Source organism: Urocitellus parryii, chromosome 8 (assembly GCF_045843805.1).
Source record: "Urocitellus parryii isolate mUroPar1 chromosome 8, mUroPar1.hap1, whole genome shotgun sequence".
Classification (NCBI taxonomy): Eukaryota; Metazoa; Chordata; class Mammalia; order Rodentia; family Sciuridae; genus Urocitellus; species Urocitellus parryii.
Window position 1 is genome coordinate 64,939,460 of NC_135538.1, and position 26,301 is coordinate 64,965,760.

Consider the following 26,301-nt stretch of genomic DNA (forward strand, 5'->3'; position numbering starts at 1 on the left):
ATGAATCGGTACAGCGTCTGCCACATGTGCGAGCCGATCACAGCGCAGCAAGGACTTTCCAAGCAATGGCAGCCTGCTCTTCCCCGGTCCCGCCTGGGGAACAGGATGCCACTGCCGGAGCCCAAATCCAGACCTGACCTGGAGGCATGGTCTCACAGGCTCTTGCTCCCTATGCCAGATGGCAGTTTGAGTCCCAGACACTCCCTGTCTGGGGCTGCAGCTGGAGGACGCACATGGCGCCCCTGAAGTTTGATCATTTCCAAGGCCAGTAACTACAATGGTTCTCCCACACCTGGAAGCTAATGAGTAATGAGCGCCATTAAGGCTTATTTCAAAAGTAAAAAACCTTTAGATAATGTACTAAATTGTTCAGAAGGTTGTTTTCTTAGTGCCTGCTGGAATACTACAGGATTTTCTTTAGCCAGCATCCGGAGTTCCTGCCTTAGTCCCAGTGCCAGTGAAGATGAAGGTGAAAGAGAACCTGAGGAGATTTTGGATTAAGCTAGCTGCCTGCAGAATTTACCTGGACTGTGATTTAAGCTAGCTGCCTGCAGAACTTACCTGGACTGTGATTTACCTGGACTGTGAGTTAAGCTATTGAGACACTGCTTTACCTGGACTGAGACAACAAACTGTAATCTACAACAAATTGTAACTCGGTATCTTTGCTAACGGTGTCATTGCTGGTATAATTTTTCCAAGGGCTTCTTACATGGAGCCATCAACTGGCTTGGTATTGTGACATTTTGTATCCTCCCCTTCTGCTTGTTACAGATTATTTATGGTGTTTGTGTTTGTGTAAAAACCACTATGGTCATTATTTAAATTAAACAAAAGGGGGAAATGTTAGAGTCTGCAAACAAGTCGGGATGGCGCCTGGCAAAATGCCAGAGGGAGTGGTTTGTGAAGTAATGCAGCGAGCCATTAAGCGTGGAGATTCCTTATTGGTTGACTGCTGTATCTAGTTTATGTTAATTAAGATAAGCTGTGGGGCTGGGGATGTGGCTCAAGCGGTATCGAGCTCGCCTGGCATGCTTGCAGCCCAGGCCTGGGTTCGATCCTCAGCACCACATACCAACAAAGATGTTGTGTCCGCCGAGAACTAAAAAATAAATATTAAAAAATCTCTCTCTCTCTCTCTCTCTCTCTCTCTCTCTCTCTCTCCTCTCTCACTCTCTCTTTAAAGAAAAAAAGATAAGCTGTGTGTAGTGTATAAATACCTCTGTTGTCCTACAATAAAGGGCTCCTACTCCTGCTGTATCAAAGTACACAAGTTGTTCATCACACACACACACACACACACCCGTTATTTGGCTGCAGCCGGACTGCGGAAGCTATAGAACTAGAAATGGGACCAAGCTAGGGAACTGTTTTCTAGATAAAACTATTTTGTGTCAATTATCTGATAAATTATAATTTTCTCTTAAAGATGGTTTATATATTCTTGAAGCTTCATTAATCCAATAGACACTGTTAATAGCATAATTATTTATTAGGTTTGATAAATTAAACATCTGTTCTCTAACAATTAAAGTCACTAAGTGAATGTTAATGCATAGTATGTAAGAAGGTAAATATTTATGAAACTATGCTTTTCATGTTTCAGAACAAATGAACTGGGTTCCCTTTTTGTTTTTTGTTACCTGGAGGCACACAGAGTTCAACTGATTTGCTTGTGATCATAAGCAGCCTCGGACTTGAAAGACTTAGATTTCTTTTCTTTATGTTAAATCTCTTGGTGTCTTTATAACTGACTCCACAGAAATAGCTTGCATCAAATACATGTTGTCAGAGTACAAAAGTTAGTTATCCATGAAAGCATTACCATTATTCAATATACAATTTTATACTTTCTAGATCTAATTTGACATAATTTGCTCCAAGTAAAGACCGAGAAATTTACTCATTCATTGTCTTAAAGAGGATCTTGATTCCAATATTTAATAATTTGCTTCATAATATATAATGAGTCTTTTGGTTATAAACAAATTTTGCTATTTAAAAACAGTTGCCTTTTAATCATTAAATATAATTTGTTATAATATACAGAAATAGGTTGTAAAATGGTTGCTCTGAGGCTATAAAGAATTGCTATCATTTCTAAATTATGCAAGACATTTTGTAACCAGAAAGATAAAAATCATTTGTAGAGGTCAGTAACAAAAAAATTATTTGTAATAGAAAATTTAATATTTTTAAAAGTATATAATCACACATTTCATTAAAACCATGCTCATTGTCATCTATTTAAATGTTCAGGAGCATACAATTTACCTTCTAGAATTTTCAACTTTCATTATCAGTTTATCCAAGCAGCTAAAGTTTTGTGATAATTTACTTTTCCTCTAAAACAATGCTTCTCAACTAGGGAAGATCTTTATTCTATGGTACATTTGCCCCAGAATTTTGTTGAATACCTCTTGAGGATGCAAATTTACCCCCAGTTGACAACCACTGGGTTAAACGGAAATCACCAAGAGCATTGGTCACTGTTAATATTACAGGACAGTCTAAAGCAGAGCAAGGATGACTGTTGTTAATACCATGAATAGTTGAATACAAATTACATGTATATGCATTTTGTCATTGAAACTTAGAAGAAATATGTGAGGCTAGATTAAAAGGGAGGGGAGAAAAGTAGATTATTTTCATGCAAGTCTCTGATACATTCTTGTTTGTACTACTTTTCTGAAGAAGAATGCTGAAAGTTTTTGAAGATATTAACTCTTTTATCACCTCCAGTGACCATCCACAAGAGTACATGGGTTCCTTTGCCTTGGCATTAATAAAAATGACAAGTAGAAGGAGAAAATAGAATTGGAATGTCTAGTTCCCTAGCATGAGGAATATTTCTTCACCAAAGACATAAAGATAAAATTGATTTTCAACAACTATAAATGGTGTTTTCCTCCAGTTCATAAAATACTGATTTTTCACAATTTACCGCGTGTCTAAAAGATCATGATTTTAGGAATCTTTGTAGACTCCATTGGGAAAAGATAATTTGATTTGTTTGAGTTTTTATTATTATCTCCAGCATATAAATATGACAAATCAAATTGTTTAGAAATCCCTCTCTCTCAGCATTTGAGTTAAAAATGTTATGAATTATTGAGTATAAACAGATAAATCTCTTTTAAAAGAAAGCTTCATCCTTCCTTTTGTCCTTAAACATAAAGATCTGATATTTACAAGCCTTATTTTTATAAAATTTTTATATAAGGTAAGTGAGGAAAATGCTTTTTAGTTATAGACTTTTTTATAAATGTAGAAAGATAATATCTATAATCTTTACAACCTCTCACCAATAGACTTCAAAGACCTTACAAATATGCAAATCTCATTTATTTTTCAGTTTTCAGCACTCCTTTTAAAATATTCACCAAGCAGAAGTACAATCAAACGACAGCTCAACTAGTCTGTTTAAAAGAAGTACATGCAGCAAAAACCAAACCCTAACAAACTAAATAATATCGCACAAAATAACAATTTTAACTTTGCTAGCCCAGGAAGACACACTGTACAAGTAAGCAACTATAACAATATTTGCTAAGTTGCATGAATAATACTGTAAAAGACCATGAAACATCTGCACAGAATTACTTTCAGGAGATACCTACCCATGATATTTTACACTTTCTCTTGAGGGTCATCTCTGACTCTGTGTCCATCCTAAATAATCTCCTTATATGACAGTTAATTCCAAGTGTTCTGGACCGCCTAAGAAATCCAAATGTCTGTCTGTGCTTGAAAGAATTTGTAAATCTCAGACACCAGGCATGATGTCTATATAGAACTCTGGTTTATCCAGAGCCATTATCTCTTCCCTTCTTCCTGCAGGATATATTTAGGAACAGCTGCCTGTATGAACCAATAAAACACCCTCCTCCTGCATGCTACCGCAAAACTTAATTTCTCTTTGCAATCAAGACTTTAGATATAATTCAAAGACTGGTTGGTAGCATATGGTTCTATAATGAGTATTAGAACCTGAAAAGTATGTCAGACACTGCAGAGGACCTTGCTTTCCCTTTGTTGCACAAAGGCAGAGTCTGCAGACTCACAGGCCTTAGTTTTATATGGGGAGTTTTAAAACATACTCATTAGCATCTTCAGTGTCTTTCTTCTTACCAGCCTGTCTCAGAAATGAAGAAGGGTGGTGCTGGTTAGGAGAAAGTGGGAGACACAGAGACTAGAAAAGGAAATGGACAGGAAGGAGGAATGCAGCATCAAAGGGTTGCTACCAGGGAGCTCTGCTTTGCTGAGAGGTGACCATGGCAACAAAGGAACTGAGATGATGAGAGAACAAACATGCTCTGAGAATGAGTGTTTTCGTTTTTTATCAGAGCTCTTGATTGCTTTCAGAGTTGAGACAGCCAAGTTCTGTATTGTACTTTCTTTCTCTGTGAAACAAATGAGGGTTTTGGCAGAATTACAATCAAGGAATACTCAGAAAGCCAATAACAAAAAGCAGTGCTCTGCGTGATAGCCTGCTGGACTTCTTTTCATGGGTATTTCATTCAACCTGTTTAAAATTACTAACCAATATGAAAATATCTGGCAGGCAAGGGGTATCCAGTGCATCTGAAGCAATGCTATGGAAAGAGCAGGTGTCTGGATTAGCATTAGCTTATTTTCTGGCACCAGTTCAAGCCACTCTGCACAGATGTTTCAGGGAATGGCAGATCCATTCCTTATTAATGACTTAGTTGCCCTAAATGTCTCACTGATTAGCCCATTTTCTGAAGTACTCTGGAGGGGCAGATGAAAAGTGTGACATAGCTTTCATTGAGAGAAAGTACAGTTTGGGAAATACAACTTGTTTAAGACCAATATCTTGTAATAACAAATAGAATGTTTTGTAAAAATAAATTTCTAATGTATCTTTGTGTTAATAACTTTTTAGAGGTGAATGGTGCATGCACCTCCATGTATGTATATATATATAATCACAGATATTTTGTGGTCCAATGATATATTATACTTTTTTTCTTTTCCTTTCCCCCTGCAATACTGGGGATTGAACCTAGGGCCTTTTATCACTGAGCTACATCCCCAAATCTGTTTATTTTTAACTTTGAGACAGTGTTTAGCTAAGTTGCTAAGGCTGCATGGGACTTGCAATCTTCCTGTCACAGTCTCCCAATTTGCTGGTATGACTGGCAAGCACCATTGTGCCCAGCATAATTACACATTTAAACAGCACTGGGGCTTCTGATAGCACTTGTTTTCATACAGATGCTGAGACAGCAAGTTCTTAAGTCTGGATCACCACTATGAGGTCATTTATTTTTGGTCAGAGAAGATGAAAAATTTTCCTTACAGTGATGATTGACACAATAATGTTTCCCTATTTGTGTTGATTGTTTTAAAAAATATAACTTCTAATTCGGCAAATATATCACAGGTATACTGATATTATAAAAAGCAGTCATAAAATAGCAAAGTATTTGAGTGACAATTATGTTACAGACACTTATAATTTTGGTAGTTCATTTGGTGAACTTGTTCGTCCTTCCTTCCTTCCTTCCTTCCTTCCTTCCTTCCTTCCTTCCTTCCTTCCTTCTTTCCTTCCTTCCTTCCTTCCTTCCTTCCTTCCTTCCTTCCTTCCTTCCTTCCTTCCTTCCTTCCTTCCTTCCTTCCTTCCTTCCTGTTACCAAGCTATTTTGTCCTACCTACTCTGTAAACTGAAACCTATACCTGACTTTCTGATTTCAGAAATCATAAGAAAATTTGCTAACTTTAATTCCTATTTCTTTTTCTTCTCCTCTAACCATATCATAATTCTATTGTTTTTATAGCTCTACTTTTCTTTAATCCATGATTTTTATGGAGATAGAGTTGTGATATAAATAAAATGATATGTTGGGGAAAATGAGCGTTGGGAAAGTTTGCATTCTTCTGAAGTCTCTGCCTCTGAGAATGGATACCTGATGTTAGTTACGTAGCTTTGAAACACCTTTTAGGGAAGTGTTTCCACCTCTCCTACAATGTGATAGGTATGAGCTATGGGTACCAGCCAATGTTTCCTTTATAACCTCTGTTCTGATTTTCAGCATGATGTTACAGCAGTAGGTGTTTATGTAACATATTTCTAAGTTACACAAAGGATTTTTCTTGTCCATAACCTCTATTCCTACCTATATAGCAATAACAGTTACATAATTTCCATGTCACAGAGGACAAATAGAAACATATTTATAAGATAATTTATCTATCATCATAGTGGTAACTGAGGTCTGACCCTCATTCCAAGTCTCTTACTCTTTATTCTATTATGCAAACCCTTTGCTAAGAGAGTAATGAAGAGGGTTAAAAGTGAGAAGAAAGCAGAGCCAGGAGAGAGGATGTGATGGTATTGATTAAATGATATTCTGGTAGGTCTCTCAGGATGCTTTCATAAAATATCACCCTGACTCAGTGGATGCTCCTGGTCTGAAAAGACATCATAGCTGTACTTTTTATGATGCCAATGTACCATTCCTAATGTAGACACCCATGCTAGAACTGCAAAAAGTACACCTTGGTTTCCATCTTTGAAATTGTGTTGTGAAACTGCTAATACTGATTCTCTCCAGGGAGGAAAACTCAGTGAAAGGATGACTTCTCACTTCATATTGTTTTGTATCTTTTAAACAGTCAACTCTGTGACTGACACCTATTTAAAGAAATCATTAGGAAATATATTTTTTAAATGTGTTTTAGATATGAAAATTTTCAGCTTCCCATACAGTCAAGATCTTGTTTGAATCACTAAAAAGGATTTCAAAAGCCGGGCTCTTGACTCTCAAAATTCATTGTTCTTTGAGCACCTCCTATAGTATTAACTTCAGCTTATAATTTTACTGGGGGATACACAGACAGAAATGTTCTGACAAACTGGCACCACAAAGTATATGAGGATGTCAGAACCATTTACAAAACCCATTTCCACCAGTGGAATTCCATGTTCTCCAACTCTGTAATTTACCCTCCCCTTTTGAGTCCTTCTCCCAAGCCCAGAGGGAAAGCCCCTTAGAATGCTATGGTGAGTGAGGTCCTCACTGCTAATCAAGGTCTTGTGGGAACTTCTCTTTGAAGAATGTTAAGTTCTAGGCACAAGTGGACTTTCCAGCATGGAGTAACAAAAGAAGTCATGTTGGAGTAGGAAGGAAATATAAAAGAGGAAAGTAAGGACTCTGAAGAAAAGGTGAATTCTAGATTCATGTTCAAGGCAAAGTCACAGTCCTGAGAAGTGACCTGCAGACACCACTGAAAACATGTTTTCCCATTCTCTGTGCTCAGAGTATATTCTCCTCACTAAAAGTCATAATAGCTCATGTAAGTTCCCACTGCTACTGTGCAGTAAAATGTAGGATTGTTCCTGTGTTTTATTACCATTCTTGATTTTGTTAAAAATAACAAGTGCTTCAGGGAATAAGAATTTATGCCTCCAGCCTACCAGGTGAAATATCTGTCAGCAGCCACAGAGAAGATCTTTATTTATATGCATTAATTTTTAAGACTTAAATTGAATTTTTCAATGTTCATTTAATTTCAAGTTGTGTTTCTAACCAAAACCTTTCCAGATATTTATTGGTAAGAGCCATAACTCCATTAGGAGACAGCATAAAGCATAAAATTCTGCCCTTGATGTATTTTTATTTCACCTTGTTTTGATTTGCAAATCCTTTATAAATGTGTTTCCCTCATGTTTACTGCCCAAGGAAACCGTTTGCCAAGGTGTGAACAGATTCACACTGTACGTTGACAGAGCTTGGCATGTCAGCAGAAAATTAGTAGCTGCTTGTTTTTACTGCTGATACAACTGACATTATGAAACTATTTAATTGTTTTCTGTTCATCTCAGAGTCTCACCACATTATTAACTTCTAATATTTCTTTCATTTTAATTATAAAGTTGGACAAAATCTATAATAATCATTTGTGTGGAACTCTGTTACAGTATGTTTGTATTGAGACATTATTTGTGTCCTTCTCTTTTTTTTATTTTTTTATTTTTATTATTTTTTTTTAATTTTTTTTATTGGTTGTTCACAACATTACAAAGCTCATGACATATCATATTTCATACATTAGATTGAAGTGGGTTATGAACTCCCAATTTTACCCCAAATGCAGATTGCAGAATCACGTCGGTTACACATCCACAATTTTACATAATGCCCAATTAGTAATTGTTGTATTCTGCTACTTTTCCTATCCCCTACTATCCCCCCTCCCCTCCCCTCCCATCTTCTCATGTGTCCTTCTCATGCCTTCATCATGGAAATATATCCTAGCACAATTTTTTTGTTATAGATTTCTATGCTTATAGTGCACAAGATATCAAAAACCTAGCATACACAAAATACTATCCAAATCATCCATTAGATATTTTTGGACATCACCCATTGAGAGAAGAAAATAATCCTGTACAGTATATAAATTGTATAGAGAATATAGCAGAAAAAAAATTACATAGTTCAAGAGAGTCTCACGTTTTTATCAGTGAAAATTCTTAGTCCAGAGACAATTTTATTTCTATCTTTCGGTTTCATGTCTCCTAACTTATTTTAAGATGATCTCTTGTATCTACCATTCTAGAGAAAGTTGAGAAGGGGAAGGGCAATGTGCTAATTAAAATCATCTCTTCTCAAACCTTAATGAAAAGTTGGCAGTATTGTCATTTTTCTTGGGGTTCATAGAATTTGGTCGATATTCTCTAGACATAATAAATTTTTCTGTCCATATGATTTTAAAAAATATTCTTCAATCTCTTAAAAATAATGAAGTGTGTGTTGTAAATTAAGCAACTTCTGATTAAAGATGGTTATATAAGGATTTTTTTTTTTAGTTCTATGTTTCTAAAAAGCCAATTGTCGAGAAAAGATGAACTTTCTCTTCATGGAACAAGAAAGTAGCCATGGCTACACAGCAAAGTCCTAAGTCCCACCCACTGTGAAATATATTGATGTTTGAATGGAGGTTAGGAAGGATGCAAAGAGTCAATAGACCTCCAGCTGCAATATGTTACATATTTCATAAAACTGTTCTAAACCATTTGTTTAAACAATAAAATGACAAAGAAAATGTGGTGATAATTGAATTAAATGAGCTCTTCAAAGGTAAATAAAATATTGAAAATGTCACTGAGGAAAGGGAGAAACAATTTTAAGGATTTTGAACGGTCAGAGACTTGACCCTACTTGGAAGCTCAATAATCTTTCTGTCCAAGTTCCAAAACAGAAAACATGAGACTTTCAGTTCAGAAACAAAGAAGTTTATTACTCATGGCAATAGTGGAAATCAGAATATCAACTTTTCTTCAATAATCTCCCTAACTTCATTTCTATGGGTGACTCTAAGAGGTAATACCTGTGCATGTAGTAGCTTGTATTACAGAAAAGGAACTCTTTATTTAATATACAAATTTTTTTTAAATGGGAGATAATCATATGCTGGGTTTTTTTTTTAACTTCTGGAGGGAGATACTATCTCTGTCTTATAGAACTTTAAGCAAACCTAGCCTTTGTTCTAAATACAAAAACTATCTTTATAATCCCAGATTGTTGGAAGTATGAACATCGGTAAAAGAATAGTCTTAATAAAAGGAATATCAGTGTCTTTCTTACAAGATATGAAGTAAATCAGGAGGTCCATAGAGAAATTATCTCAAAAATGACCCAATTATTGTTTCTACAATTCTTGGGATTCTGATAAAATATCCCAAATACTTTACTCTGTCCGTTACTCTGATTTGTGACTGACAGAGGTGGCTCAAATTTATGAAATTTGTTGTGTGACCAGCATCAGTTAAGGGGAATAGAATGACAATCAACTCAATAAAGTTTCTTGTTTCACTAAGTAAGCTGAAAAGGTCCTAGTTACATTCAAATAGCTGTTTAAGCATTACTTTGAAAATACCATTTGCATGTATTCTTGTCACTGGCCAGGTTGAGTTATTTGTGCTATAGAATGATTGAGCAAATGTTATAGAAATGGGGGATAGAGAAGATATGCAGGTGCTTTGCATATCCAGGAACATATGCAGGCACATGCAAAACCCAATACTAACCTTAGACCTAAGATAGACTTCTCATTAAGGTTAAGAAGGATGGAAATTAAATTTTGGTCAGAGCTGTTTGGCAGAAAATAGAAGACCCAAAGTCAGTTAAAGTTAACATGTTGACTATAGCTTTGGAAAGCCACACAGGCATTTCCTTTGTGAAGATAATGCTAAGGAACATCTCTGAAAGGTAAACATCCACAATGTTCTTCCCTCCCTTCACAGGTGCCAGGGTTATTATTGCCTCTCCACTGCCAAAGAATAGGTGTCTCTTATTCCAGAAATGGAACTTCACCTTTTGCTGCAATATTCTCCTCTTTGCTTCTTTTGATAAGAAGAGCCAGGTGGAAGAGAGAGAAAGTGGTATAGAAACCTATAATTTTCTTTACTTCAATCCATGTGGACAACCATAGGGGAATACATTGAACTCTTCTAAGTGATCATAATACTTAAGATCAAGGACCATGGCATCCAACATGAGAATTCAGGTGACTTAAATAGAATTAAGCTAGAATCTTTCTGGCCCTTTTTTGAAGTGTGTATAAAAGTGTGTCCTCAAGTTGCCATTAAAGGGGAAGGGGTGTCATGCCAAGAATCATGGGGAAAAACCTTCAAATTTTCAAAGTATTTTCATGTGACTTTCCAACCTCTTCCAACCCAATCAAAACCCAGGGAGTGGCTAAGGTAGAAAATTTCCTCCTGGAACAGCCACAGTTAGTGATCAAACTATCTTTCTAAAGTATACAGACCAAAAAGAGATTATGAAGGTAAGCATTTTGAGATGATTTTTCAATCAACCTGTTCCAACATTCATTGATACCAGATTTTGTGTGTTGAAGGAGTTAGGAAAGGTCCATCTAATAATTTGTCAATATGTAGCTTCATAACATTTTCAATACAAAGTGTATTATTGTTAGAATGAAAATTATCTGAACAGCTGAGGACATGACACAGAGTAGTTTCAAGTTGATATATAAATGGATCAAAGATTGATCCTAGACATCAACTGTTATATTACTTTACAGAAGGCTAGGATCATTTTCTCAAAGTTAGCCAGTGGAACCACACTCAAATTCTAATATATCCATTTGCTTTATATTTAGCTCAAACAAGCATAATTAACCCATTTATTTAAGTTGCCTGCTTTTCATATTCCACAAAAATCTCTCAACATATGGTAATCACAGATAAGATAAATCCTGGAACTATAGAAATACCATATGATGGTTAATTTTCCATATCAACTTGACTGAACTATTAGGTGCCCAAATATTGGGTTACTAATAATTCTGGGTATTTTTATGAGGAGTTTTTTTAGATGAGGTTAACATTTTAATGGATAAAATAAAACACATAGCTACCTTAATATATGTTGGCATCATCCAATCAGTTGAAGGAAAGCCTGAATAGGGGGATAGAAAAGACTCACCTACCCCTCCCTACCTAGGAGAAAAATTTCCAGCACATTGTCAATAGAATGGAACTGCAGCATTTGCCTTCCTGTGTTTCAAGCCTGACAGAAATACTGTTGAAGTAGAAGTTTAATGCAGGTTTCTTGATTCAGTATGCATTTAACCAATAATTTAATTACCCCAAAAATTTTATGAGTATTTCTTTTATCAAATACATTAAATTAGTCTCATCTTGTTGATATCTTCAATGCTGGAAGATAGAAAACCAAACTAAATATGCTTTACACTAATTCAATCCCAAAATATTAAAGGAAAATTTACACTAAAGATATTGAATTATTAAAAAAGTTATTTGGCCCAAAATTTTCATAAATTTAATAATTTAATTAGATAATACAAATAAAATCTTACTTCATTGGTATATCATTCTCTCTGAAAGAAAATCTATCAGTCCTATTTTTTTATAATAATAGTCTTTATTCTCTAATTCCCAGTTCCAGAATATGTTTAACTATAGTTTTCCTTGTATCTTCTTTGTCTACAGTATGCTTTGTAAGCAGAAACCTAACTCTGATGGAACTTTCTGAAAGCTTAAAATGTACAATAATGACAAAAAATCATTTCTAAGAAAAACCTTTTAATAAATGGAGCTAAAGATAATGCAACTATTTATAATAAATGTTCATTATTCTACAATTTATGGCATATCCAACTGTTAGCAGAAAACAATATGATTCAAATCCACCATATATTCTTTTCTCTATATGTATCTGTTCAACCACTCTTGATTTTCTAGTGTTACTCTAAGTTGTCATTTCAAACATTAACAACAATTCTAATACTTGGCCAGTAGATGTATAAATGATAAATATTATTGCAAATACTTTTTGCTAATTTAATTTGTAACTATTAATATTTTTATTCTTGTTATCTTTGCAGCAGTAGCAAGAAAAAAACTTGCCTGTTTGAATCACAGACATTTAGAATATTTCATCAACTGAGCATATATTATCATTGTGCAGAGAGTTGAACCATTCTTTCAGCATGGAAGAAGAGTATGGCCTTAAGGACAAATAGGAATAGGTTCAATCTAACCCCAGTGTTTCCAGTGTGTAATTGTATTAGTCTGCACTCTTTTCTTTTTAAATTACTTTGTTTGTATGTATTGGGGGGTAGAGATTGGTGCTAATGATTGAACCTGGGAACTTGTGCATGCTAGGCAAATGTTCTACCACTGAGTTAACTTCCAGTCAGCCCAGGGCTGCCACAACAAAATGCCATAGAAAGAGTGGCTTGAAAACAGGAGTTTGTTTCCTCACAGTTTATAGGCCAGAAGTCCAAGATCAAGGTTCTGGCAAGGTTTTGAGAAGAATTGTTTTGTATTAAGTTTTGTGTTCTTGGTTTACTGATAATCACCAACTCACTCTGTCCACACATGGCCTTTCCTTGGTGTGTGCACACCTTTGGTGTCTCTTTTGTATAAGAAAATCAGTCCTATCATACCAGGGATCCCACCTCCCCAGTAATCTCATTTAATGTTAATTATCTCCCTAACTTCTCTATCTCCAAATAGTCACTAGGTGTCCAGGATTCACATATGAATGTGTAGGAGTATAATTCAGTTCATAACATTGACCCTAAGTAAATAATAACTGTGATCCTCAGTTTCTCTGTGTTTAAAGTAAAAATGCTGATGATCACCCTTAATAACTATTCTGCTTAGTAAATGAGATACTATGTATCAAATTCCATTGGGAGCTGTAGCTCAGTGGTAGAGCACTCCCCTTCCACACATGAGGCATTGGGTTGGATCCTCAGCACCACAAAAAATAAGTCAATAAAATAAAGGTATTGTGTCCATATACAACTAAAAACATTTAAAAATTCATGGTATTTATGATTAATTAACACCATATCTATAATGGACTGTACTTCAACCCCACCACTGGATCTCCATTACCTATTATTGGTTACATAGGTATCAAAAAGCAAGGATAGGGGCTGCAGTAATCAAAATAAATCACAGAATTGCAATAAAATTAATATGAATCTTCTACAAATTAAACAAGATAAGTTTGGTTGTGGATTAGGTCTCATTTTGATGTCTGTAAAGATTTTAAAATCAACTCACTTCTGAATTTTTCCTAAGTCTTTGTTCTGTTTAAAGATGGTAATGTTATGTAGCATATCCTTTGCAAACAAATGGGATGAAATAGGCTGAAAGAAAGATAAAATAATATATTGATGTAGTTTATTTGGCTTAAAACATCATGTAGAGATTCTAGCCTCCACATATAAAAGAACCTTTAGGTTAATTGAGTTTCAGGGTAAGATTGCATGGCTAATTTGTGACAATAATGAGACAACCACTTAGGTTTTCAAATTTCTTTCCAAATGTTCTAAAATTTGCTTTAATTGTTTGCCTTACTAGGTAAGTGATTTTTGAGTCGAAGTCCAGTTTGTTCTTTCATTTGTACAAGAGTGATAATAACAAGAGTGATCAATAACATTAAATTTTCATGATAATTTTACCCAGAATAATTAATTTACCATTATCTCCTATTTAGTGTTTTTCTCTCATGGTACAATTTATCACATTTAATTCTTTGAAGTAATTAACTACTTAATATCTCATTTCTTCAGTTGTGCTTTTGAAACTCTATAAAACATGACCCATTTTACTCACTTGGTAGGCATTCATGCAACATACCAACTTGAACCCTGACTCTATTGATTTTTCCCCTCACCAATGTTATCACTGATTCTGTATAAGTCTCACTCTTAGAAACAGGACCCCTGGAAATTTCCCATAGAATTCTAATCATTTTAAAGTGAATATCAAGGTTGCTTTTCCACTGGCCCCTTCTTTAAATATTGCTATACATTTCTATTTTTCTGAGCTAATTTATTTTCTTATTCTGTTTTAGTCTACTTCAGTTGAACCTGTAGTCCATCATTTATCTCACATTCTCAAATAGAAATCATGTCTCAACAAGACTTTAAATACTCTTTTTGAAACTTAGCAGTCAGGTGAAAGAGTAAGAGAATGAGGTCTCAGCTAAAGGAAGTAATGTTTTTAAAAACTTGAAAAGTTCTTTGAACATTTTTGGGCAACTGCAAGTACTTTAATATGGCTAAAGCAGAGTTCAGTGGCAAATATTGACATTGGAGTGTTACACATGGCAATGAATAAATCTATAACCCATGCTAAGGATGTGCATTTAGGGCTACCAGAAGGTTTTAAAGTAAAGGGATACTTTAGATTTAAATTCTAGTAAGATTACCTTGACTGAGGCATGGAGAATGATTTAGAGTTGTTAAGGAAGATAAATTTGTGAAGAAGACAATGGCTACTCAAGGGCTCCTCCCAGATTTTGACTGTCTTTGTCATTCAGAGTTTAGCTCAAGTGCCATCTACTCAGACAAGGTAGAAAATCTTCTCATTTCCAATTCTTTTTTGAAGATCAGTTAGCTTGATTTTATATATGGTATCCACCAATACCCACAATTTCCAATTTATGTATTAATTGTCATCTTGTATTTAAAGGCAGATAATGAAAACAAAGACTGTATCTGCAAAGCAGTCTGTTCATAAACAGAGGCTGAGATTTAGTAATCACCAAAGCTTTATTGTGGAAAAAGTGAAACAATCCTTACCAAGTGTGATAAAACTAAGTAGGATAATGAATGGGCAGGGAAGATGGAGAGACATTAAAAGTTATGTATTAGCAGATAGACTCATTTATCCCCCCAGCTTTAGAGATGCTTGAGAAAATATGTTTTAGACAAGCTTCTAACAAAAATCAACTAAAAAGATGCATTCCTTGATGATAAAAGTATCTTTTTTGAGGTTCTTATGTACTAATTACCAATTCAAGGATGCTCAAACACGCTGCATCAGGTTGAGAAGATTGCTCATTTTGTATCTCGTAATCTATTGCCCATAACCGAAATTAAAAAGTCAGGATAGAGAGATGTGTAGCTCTCAGTGCTAAGTAATTAACAGTTCATTTAAGGTGAGAGATTCTAAACCCTAGAGTTACCCTTCAATGACATAGCCTATTTCTTTTAGTGTCTCCTTTGACCAAAGTACCCTCTAAGGTTATCAAGCAAATAAAATCTGCATAGGTTTGTTGTAGCCTTTGTGATGCTGTCATTAGGCAGCTTCCCAGCTTGTAGTCATTCATATCACTCACCAAATGTACTAAGTTTACTTATAGACTGGATTCAAAATGTGAACTTGAAATTCCATTCTGGTTGCCTTACAAAGAAGCCTGGATAAAAGAAACATTAAATAAAAGGTAAAATAAATTGTATTAAAATCTTTATATTCTTCTTAATGTGTTCCTTTTCTTACTAAGCACTCTGTCACTCCCCTGGTGGAAGTACTCAAATTTTTCACATGGCTATTGTGATAGTCTCCTAACTGGTCTCCCTCACCTTGCACTTTCCCATTTAGTTTTCATTCTATTCTCACCCACAGAGTTAATGTCATTCCTCAACTCGGAATACTACATGGCTCATCTCACTCAAATTAAAACCCAAAGTGTACTTATCATGGCCTACAATATTCTATATGATTGTGCTTCCCCATCATCTTTTACTCCTTTTATTCTCCTCCTTCTTTCTGCTTGTTTGCTATTCCTTAGAATATCAGGCACTTACTAACCTTGTTCCAGACTCTGGGATTTAGAGGAGTAGAAGAGACAAAAATTACTCCTCTTATAGATCTTTTCTTTTGGGAGGTAGATGGAGTTCTTTTTATCTATCTATCTATCTATCTATCTATCCATGTATGCATCTATTTTTAGAAGAATTTTTATGAGAGTGAACTCATGCAACTGTGCAGGCATGCTGAGGATCACCGAACACTGAAAAAGTAACTCAGTTAATGTTCAAAGGCCTGAGAACTGCGGTTCCAGTGTTCAAAGAGAGAAAAAAAGTATGCATTCTAGCTCAAACACAGAGAGAAAATTTGGCATTCTTCTGCCTTTTGGTTGTCTTCTGTTTTTTTTTGGGGGGGGGGGCTTTTTGTTTGTTTGTTTGTTTGTTTGTTTGTTTTCTGCTGTTGTTTTGTCCTAATGCATTGGACCATATCTTCCCACATTGTCTATTGCAATCTTTCTTCCTCCATGTATGGATTCAAACGTTTGTTACTATCTTTCAGAAACAACCTTACAAACGTTCCCAGAAATAATGTTTGACCAGCTTTCTAGGCATCCCTTAGCATAGTCAAGTTGACAAATATGATGAACTATCATAGCATTGTAAATCAAGGAGAAACTTTAAAAAGTTATAGAGAAATGTACTCACAGATAATGGGTACTTGCATACCAAAGTATTCCTCTTGGATTTCAGAATAATGCAGTGGGAGATAAACCTGGAAAATTAAGATGTAATTAAGCTTTTATAATTAAATTTTTGGTATAAACTGACATATTTATAAGTTGATTTCTGAACATAAAATGTGTTGGACATCTACTCAGCCCAGCATTTTATAAGAATAAAATTGTAAGCAAAACAAATAGATTCTGTATATCAGTTGAGTTTATGGATACAATGAGAGGTTGGTAACAATGAGAACAGTAAATGGAAAAATATATAACTTATTTGAAGCTATTTCTAGAACACAGCCATGTACCAGTAACTTCTACCTGTTATTTCTAATTTTAAATTATGAGGAAACAAAATAAATGAAATAAATTCAGAATAAATAAAAATGTTTAATATATTCACTGTAGCTTATCATTTCATTTATTTACTCATTTAAAATATAATTGATGAATGCCTATTCTGTGTAGCACACAGTACTGCAGATACCAAACTAAAGAAAGATCTTCTAAATCTAATGGGTAAGCAAACAAACAAAGAACAAAAAATCCCAACAATTACAATAATGTAGTCAAATCTCCAAGAAAATGTTCTGTGTAGAACTTTATAGGAAAGACTGTGGAGGATAGTCACATTTCCCTGATATGAAAGAGTGAAGGGTATTCCAGATATAGCTTTATTGAAAGAAGAGAAGCAGAACATTTGGAAGCAGGACAGATTGTAGGCCTGCAGTGCATATATTTTATGGCTCTCTTCAAGAAAAATCACACACATTTGAGAATAAAATCATATATAAAAGCGAATCTTTATTTGAAATGAGAAGTATAATCCCACTAATTTGTTTGATATTTAGGAGTCTTATGTGAACTCTTCAGGCAATATATCTGTAGTAGTAGGGAGACAGAGATGGAGAAAGGGTTGCCAATACATACTAGGTTGTTGGTTGCAGAGGAGAAATAAGTTCTGTTCTTCTCTTACATAGGAGGGTTAGTACAAATAATGATGATGTACTATATATTTTTTAAAACACTCTAAATGTTTCTGAATCATTTCAGGACAGAGAAAATGATAAACATTTGAGGGCATAGGTTTACCCAGAACTGAACATTACACAATGTGTACCTGTATAAAAATATCATATGGTAGCCCATAAATATGCACAATTTTATGCATCAATTAAAAAGAAAGAAAGAAAAAATTAAAAGAAATGTTCACATTGAAATGCTTCTTGATTGCAACCTGATTTCCAGGTCTTCACTCAGAACTTGAGAATTCTGAGCAACTTCCAGCATTCAAGGGCTTGTACAAGGATCGGTATATCAGGTTCATCAAGTTCATGATAAATCTACCCGTGGATTGGAGTGGAAGGTTATATGTGCTGAGAAACAGGGAGGGAGGGTAGGAGGTGTAGGGAAAGAGAGGTTACAAAAGATAAAATTGAAATGGGGAAAATGAGGTCAATCATTGGATACTTTAAAAGCCATCCAAGTTATTTTGGTTTTATTCATCAAAGGAGCCTAAAAGGTATTTGAGGAACTGATCCATATATTTAAGGACTTATTTTCTTAAAATATAAAGCACAATGAAAATGATTTTCAGAGATATATCATTTTCTCTAGAGTCAAAGTGAAATAAGCATTCATACAGGAATTGATTTGACCTCCACTCCAAACTAATGTGTGCTATTTATAGTGAGATGACTTATTACAGGATCTCAAAACCTATCTTCAGTGCTCATAAAAATGTATTTATTTTCATGCCCTAAAAAATCCACAGGTACTCAGCAAAAATAAATCTGATAGAATTTTTATTATTTATATTTCTTTAAAAGTAATTTTATTTTAATGGCATTTAAGAAAATAATGGGATAAGCAAGAGAATTTTATCATGATAATTTGATGGAGGCAATTGCTTTCTTACTAAGCTCCTATAAATAACAGCAAACAGTAACAAAAGAATGATGAAAATTTCATTTAAAAATAGCTTTCTTAACTATAAAGAAATATTCCTGAGAGTACAAGTTCATATTTGGGGAAAATGAAAAATTAAAGATAAAGCTAAGCAAGCCCTATTTTCTCTCACTTCCATCTTTTGTTAGAGTCCCCATTTGTACTCTAGAGGACAAGGATGATAAGCCCTACAGGATGACAATTACCCTTCCAGGTGATCCCTTAGAGGGGCCATGTATCGAACTAGATTTGGCTTCTACCAAATAAGGATTAAACATATTCCATAAATATAGTATGTTTCTATGTAAGGAGAGTGGGATGTTTGACAAGTATAGTGAGATGTTTTCATGTTTCCATAGTCGGCTGCCACTTTAATCCAACTATTCAATAGCAAATATTCACCCATTTCTCTGCTCTACCTCTGCTCCACTGAGCATCACACTCACCTTTGTGTTTTGATAGGCTGCTCCACTTATGCCTGTCTTGTTTCACTTAGCATAATGACCCCAGTTCCATTCATGTGCTGCATGTAACAGGATTTTATTTTTGTTTTGTTTTTCTGAATCAATAACATGACACTGTTTGTTTGTGTGTGTATCACATTTGATTTGCCTATTTATCTATCAATGAACACTTGTTTTTTACTGTGTCTTAACTATTGATAAAAATGATGCAATAAACTATATAGAGCATGTATCTCTTTGACATACTAATTTCATTCCCTTGGGATGCATACCCAGTAGAAGGATTGCTGAATCATATGGTATTTCTACATTTAATTTTTGGAGAAACCTCCATACTGCTTCCATAATAGCAATGTTAATTTATATTCCAATCAATAAGATATGAGCAGTATGGAGAAAGCTCCAGAAATGTGAATTCCTAGACTCTACCCAATTCTATGCATGAGGAACTGTAGGAGTGCAGTACAACATTCCAGAGGATTCCAATGCATTAAAATTAGGAGAACCACTGATCTAGTCAATTTCTACCCTTTGCACATCAGTTGCCTACTCTTAGGAAATAATGGCATATGTTGAATTAAGTCATACTGAGTTACTGGGGACATTGATATTTCAATAGAATAAATAGAAACATTGAGCAGACCAATAAGATGTAATCTGACTGAATAAGGAAATAGCAAATAAAAAAATGACAGGTAATATCCTTGATGAAAATAGATGCAAAGATCCTCAACAAAATTCTAACAGACCAAATTTAATACACATTAAAAGAATAATTCTCCATGACCAAGTGAAATTCATCTGAGTGATTCAAGGATGGTTGCATATATACAAATCAATAAATGCAATACATTATATTAACAAAATTAAGGGCAAACCCTACGATCATTTTAATAGATGCATAAAAAGGATTTGACAAATTCAATACTCCCTCACATTAAAAATTGTCAACAGATTAAATATAGAAGAAATGTACCTCAGAACAATAAATTAGTCCATAGATAATGTTGTACTGAATAGGAAAGTTTGAAATCTTTTCAGCATACTATAGTAATACAGACATGCCAATGTTTATAGTAGAGCAACTTATGGTAACAAAGATATGAAACCAGCTCAGGTGCCCATCAGTAAGATAAAGAAAATATGGCATATAGTAAGATAAAGAAAATTGGCCATAAAGAAAAATAAAATCATGGCATTTTCTGGCAAATGGGAGAAGAGGAATGTAAGGAAGAGTAGTAGAGAATGAGATTAATTGAGTTAGTTTTTGAGCATGTGCAAATATGGCATAATGAATCCTACTAAGTGTAATTATAATGTGCATATAAAAAATACTACAAAATTAAAGCAACAATAATAGCATGAAACTGGCATAAAAATAGATGCACAGACCAGTGAAACAGAAAATAAAAGATTCTTGAGATAAATCCAGATATTTGGAGCCAACTGGCTTTTGATAGAAGTATCAAAAACACACACTGGTAAAGGTCAGTCTATACAATAAATTGTGCTGGGTAAACCAGATATGAACGCAGAAAAATGAAACTAGATACCCATCTCCTACCAGTTAGCAAAATCAACTCAAAATGGATTACAGACTTAAATTTAAGCTTAAAATATTAAAATACTAGAAGAAAACATTGGGCAAAAGCTTGATGACACAGAACTAGGCAAGGATACTTTGGATGAGACTTCAAAAGAACAGGATACAAAAACACAAACAGAGAAATAGGGTGACATCAAACTAAAAAGCTGCTGTTTTCAGTCAACAAAGAGATAATGCATAGAACAGGAGTAATAATTTTCAAAGTATATAGCTGACAAGAGGTTAACATCCATAGTAGCTAAGAAACACAAACAACTCAGCAATAAAACAAACAAACAAAAAACACAAAAAATACAATTAAAAATAGGCAAAAGAGCCAGATATGGTGGCACACGCCTGTAAATCCCAGCAATTTGGGAGGCTGAGTCAGAAGGGTCAGAAGTAGAAGCCAGCCTCAGCAGTTTAGCGATGTCCTAAACAACCTAAACAGATCTTGTCTCAAAATTTAAAAAATAAAAAAGTTTAAAAAATGCTGGGGATATAGCTTAGTGGTAAAGTGCCCGTGGTTTGAATCCTCAGTGACAAAAAAACTAACAAAACAAAAAATCAAACAAAAAATTGAAAATATTTTCATAGATATTTCTTAAAAGAAGTTATACAGACAAAAACAGGGATATGATAAATGCTCAAGAGCAATAACTCTGAGGAACATACAAATCAAAGCCACAGTGAGACATCACCTTACCCAATATAATGGTAATGTAAAAAAGACAAGAGCAATACATGCTGGTGAAGATGTGAAAAATGGAGAATTCATGCTTTTGATTATAAATGTTAATTAGTATATATTTTATGGAAAACAGTACAGATGTATCTCAAAGAACTAAAAACAAAACTGCTGTTTGATTCAACATCGCACTGAGTATATGTGTCAAAGAATTATCTGCATCCTCATATTTACTGCAGCACGATTCACAATAGCCAAAGCAAGAAATCAGCCCAGGTGTCCATCAATAGATGAGTGAATGAATAATGTGGTATATGTATACAGTAGAAAGTTATTTAGCCGTGAAAGAAAATGAAGTCTTGTCATTTGCAGCAAAATAAATGAACCTAGAGGACATTATGTTAAGTGAAAAAAGCCATACCCAGAAAGACAAACATTGCATTCACTCAACCATACATGGAATATAAAAACCTTGTATTTATAACATCAAAAGAGTAGAATAGTGGTTACCAGAGACTAAGGAAAGAAGGGAGGAGGAGGCAGAGGGAGAAACTGTTTAAGAAGTACAAAGTTACAGTTAAATGGAGAGAATAATTTCTGGTTTTATTACACAGTAATAAAAATTTACATTTCAAATTATCTAGAAGATACTATTTGGGATGTTATTACTTAAAGAAATGATAAATATTTGAGCTGATGAATATGCTTAGTTGCCCTGGTTTGATCACTATATAATGTACACATATAACCAATTATCACATGGTATCCCACAAATATTTATTATTATTATTTATCAAAAAAAAATTTTAAATATAGAATCCCAGCAGAAGACTAAATGCTAAACTCATAAAGTACAACTATAAAAGTGTATTTTATTATAGCACCTGAAAAGAAAATATTTTGATGAGGATGTTGTCATGCAATTAAGAGCTTCATATTTGATCCACCCTGCAAATGTCTATTTCCAATATCTATTCCTGTGTCAATCCATCAGAATATATTTATTCATACTTATCCTTTTCAGCCCCTCATCTCTTCTTTATAAGGCAACAGCTAGAGGATAAACCAATACATGATGGAGCACTTTTTTTTTTTTTTTTGTAGTAGTGGTTCTGAGGATGGATGTCAGGTGCATGCATGCAAAAGCAAGCACTCCACTACTGAGCTACAACTGCAGCCCTGCTTTACAAAAAAAAAAAAAAAAAATTATACAGGTGTCTCACAATTACCATAAGATAAACTTGTAGTCTTCCTCCTCATTCTCCTAAATAGCTAAGGTTATGGGCATGTTCTGACTCAGGTTTGGCTGAAGTTTAGTTATTTTACTCATGACAAGTAGCTTAAAATTTTACCGACGATCCCTCAATTCTATGTGTTGGGAAACTCTGACTAAAATGGTAGGTTGATGAGGTATGAAGAGAGCTTCCATGATTGATCACAGCATATTGATTTAAGTCATCAATATGCTAAGATCTTTTTTTTCCTTCAAACATGAGTTTATAGATTTGTACCTGAAATATTTACCTGCAGAAAACAAAACAAACAAAAAAAGCCAGAAGGAAGGTATGCTCCCTTTAGCCTCAGTACCACGTGTGAGTTGCTATGAAGTCACATAGAAAATAATTTCACAGGAAAGAGTATAAAGGTATTGTAAGAAAAATAAGTGTATTTCACAAAAACAATGATTCTAGTTCTTCAAAGACTTCCCTAAGAAAAGTTGTTTAAAAAATGGTGGACCTAAAGTCACATTGAAGAATTTTGATAAAACTGCTACAAAATCTGGGGAAAGGGCTGTAAGAATAAGCAATGAGGGGACAAAGGACCAAAGCACAAATTCCAGCAGGCAAATAAATTCAACAAGAAGAGAACATTCCAGCCCATAGAAGTGATGAATCAGTACCAAGAAATCCAATTGGGATGACTTCAAAAATAAGAAGAAAGAATTGAAGCCTAGCAGATGATTCAGTGACAAAACCAACTACATCATCGTCATTGGAGCAAAGCTGACTTGGGAGATCTTAAGAAGAAAAGATTGTGACCAAAAAAAAAAAAAAAAATGAAGTTGATGACTGAATTGCAGAAATTGATTCAAGGGTAGATAAAAACTCTTGCTTTTTTTTTGGTACATGATTCAACTCATGTGATCCAGTGCTATATACAGTATGGTAACTAAGAACAGAGAAAACAGGCCTTTGAAGAATTGTGAGATGGTATGGTTGAATTAAATAATGCTAAATATTTCAGAAATATTGTTAAGAAGTTTCTCATATATGGGAGTGAACCACAGTTTACAGAGATCATCCGAAATTTTAAAGGCCATGCGAGCAAGATGCACCACACAGAAGGTCGGCCTTCCTGGAATACGCATGCAATGACAAAGCCATTTTGAGCAGAGGAAGTGCTGACAGAGGAGCTCTATAGTAGCACAATTCAGCTTTACAAGTCAGCATATCACCTGACTGTGGACAGAATGTTAGAGGTACAGCCAGAAAATTAGAGCTTATTATGGATGAAATGAAATAGACTCTAAGGGCCCAAATGGAACTGTGATTAAGCACTCATTAGTCTATAAAGTATTCTTGGACTTTTTTTTTTTCACTAACACACCCTGAAAAATTCAGATCAGAACTGCGTGAAACCATCTGCGAAGCAGTGGTATACCTGGCACACATACACCTGATGGCACCCGAGCAGCCAAGCATTGTCTATTGAAAGGCATACCCAATGAGGGTTTATTTCAAAAGGTGACTAAAGACCAGTGCTCTATTCAGTTTTACTGGATGCATTTGATTGTATTGACTATTCTAAGCTTATGAAGCACATAATCATCTCAGAGATTATCAGTTTCTTGACAAACATGGTAAACAACAAAAGTGGAACAAAGTTCTATTGCCTTTACTGAGCACTGGAACTCCTGCATATAGGACACAAGAAGTCACTGAAGTAGTGCAAAAGGAAACAATAATGCACACAGTAAGAAAGAGATACACTGTTGTGGTGTAAACTAATCAATAAAATCAGTAGGAGTATAAATTATAGGTTATAGATTAGTAAAAAATATATATTATAGATATACAATTTTGGGGCTGGGGATGTGGCTCAAGCGGTAGCGCGCTCGCCTTGCATGCGTGCGACCCGGGTTCGATCCTCAGTACCACATACCAACAAAGATGTTGTGTCTGCCGAGAACTAAAAAAAAAAAAAAAAAAAAAATATAGATATACAATTTTGATAAATTGTAATTATAAAGCAAGAACTGTCACAGTCAGGCCTAAGACTCTATTTTGTTGCCTTCCATAAAAAACTGTTATAAGAGCTGTTTCTGAGAACCGGAAATGAAAGCTGTTTTCTTATAATATATTGTCCTCTATACTTTGTACCCCACAAAATGTACTCAACCCAGGATACAGTTGTCTAACACCTTCTTGAACCCAAGATGTGATTGTCTGAGTTGCTCTGTTAACTGCTGTTTTAGCTTCTATGATTGGCTTGCTTGCATGACAGGAAGAAAAGTCCCTGAGCTGTATTTTTCATCCTAAATTCCCAAGACACAGACCAGGAAATTGCTGTTCTCCTACAGAGCTTCAGTCTTCGGGTGGTTGACAGTCCCTGGCCAGGTAAATAAAGCTCTCTTTGATTTGAATTTGGACTCAGAGTGTTTTCTGAAGCAACACCTCATAACACTGTTGTGAACTCTTACAATCTATTTCTCCAATTTTATTAAATTACCTGCCAGGACATGCCCAAGAGGTGGTTCTATATAAGTCTGTATGGGCTCTGGTGTCTAACATTCTGCAACTGGAGACACTCATCTGGTCTAGTGGATTCCATTGCAAGGTTGGAACAGCAGACTAATCCTGGTGGCAAGGGCAGAGAGCCTCAGTTACAGAACATGAGTTCTGACCAAGAGGTTGTAAAACAAAGTCAAGCTGGGCTGGAAAGCTGGATTCCCACGTTGAAAAAAAAAACAAAAAGACCAACAAAAGAATGGAAAGTCTACCAGAAAAAAAACTGATACCATAGGTGGAAACAGTTAAGAAAAGAATGAAATATTTTCTTCCATTCTCTGTTCTCCCAACACAAAAAAGAATGGAAACAGTCCATTTAATTGGTAGTTTAGGAGCTTTGTACTTGTGTTTATAAGACTCAGTGTATATAAAATTATTTCTAAAAATGGTAAAAGAAACAAACAACAATAAAAACTGCTAAAAGGCAACCGTATTGCTATTTTACTTTATTTGAAAGGCAAAGAAGTGCTAAATTTATAGGAATTCATATTTTACCTCAATATACGAAACTTAAGAGCTAAAGCTGTCTCTAAAATGAAGTAGCATAATATAGGTACTAAGAGCACATACTTTGGATACAACTGGATTTGAGTTCGTTATCTTTCAACTCCTCTTATTAGTTTTTTGACCTTGAGCAAGTTAGTGAACTGTCCGAATTTCAGTTTTCTCAAAATGACAATGATGTTCTCTTCAAAAGGATATCCTGATTAAGTATAATAATTATGAAGTACTCCATCCAGTACCCAAGGTAAGTGACCACCTTCATAAATGGTAAACAACGATGGAATGTTTTTTACATAGTTTCTGCAGAAGGTGAATTACCAAGCTTGCAGATATGCTGTAGAATGTGAAATGAAAGAACTGCTGTCTATTTCTTATCTATGAATCTTAGACCTAGAAAGCCCTGTGTTTTCTCACTCCTCTACTTAGACGAAAACCACTTGAAGAAAATAGTTACATAGGGGAAAACAAAATTACTTTGATTACAAAGTAATTTTAAGATGCAGTTTTGGTAGCTTATCTTTTAGGAATCCAT

General features: G+C 34.7%; 1 pseudogene; it reads left to right on the top strand.

Annotated features, from left to right (window-relative positions):
- LOC113185555 (pumilio homolog 3-like) lies at window positions 1–25,332 on the top strand (annotated as a pseudogene).
- Window positions 25,333–26,301: the final 969 nt, after the last annotated feature.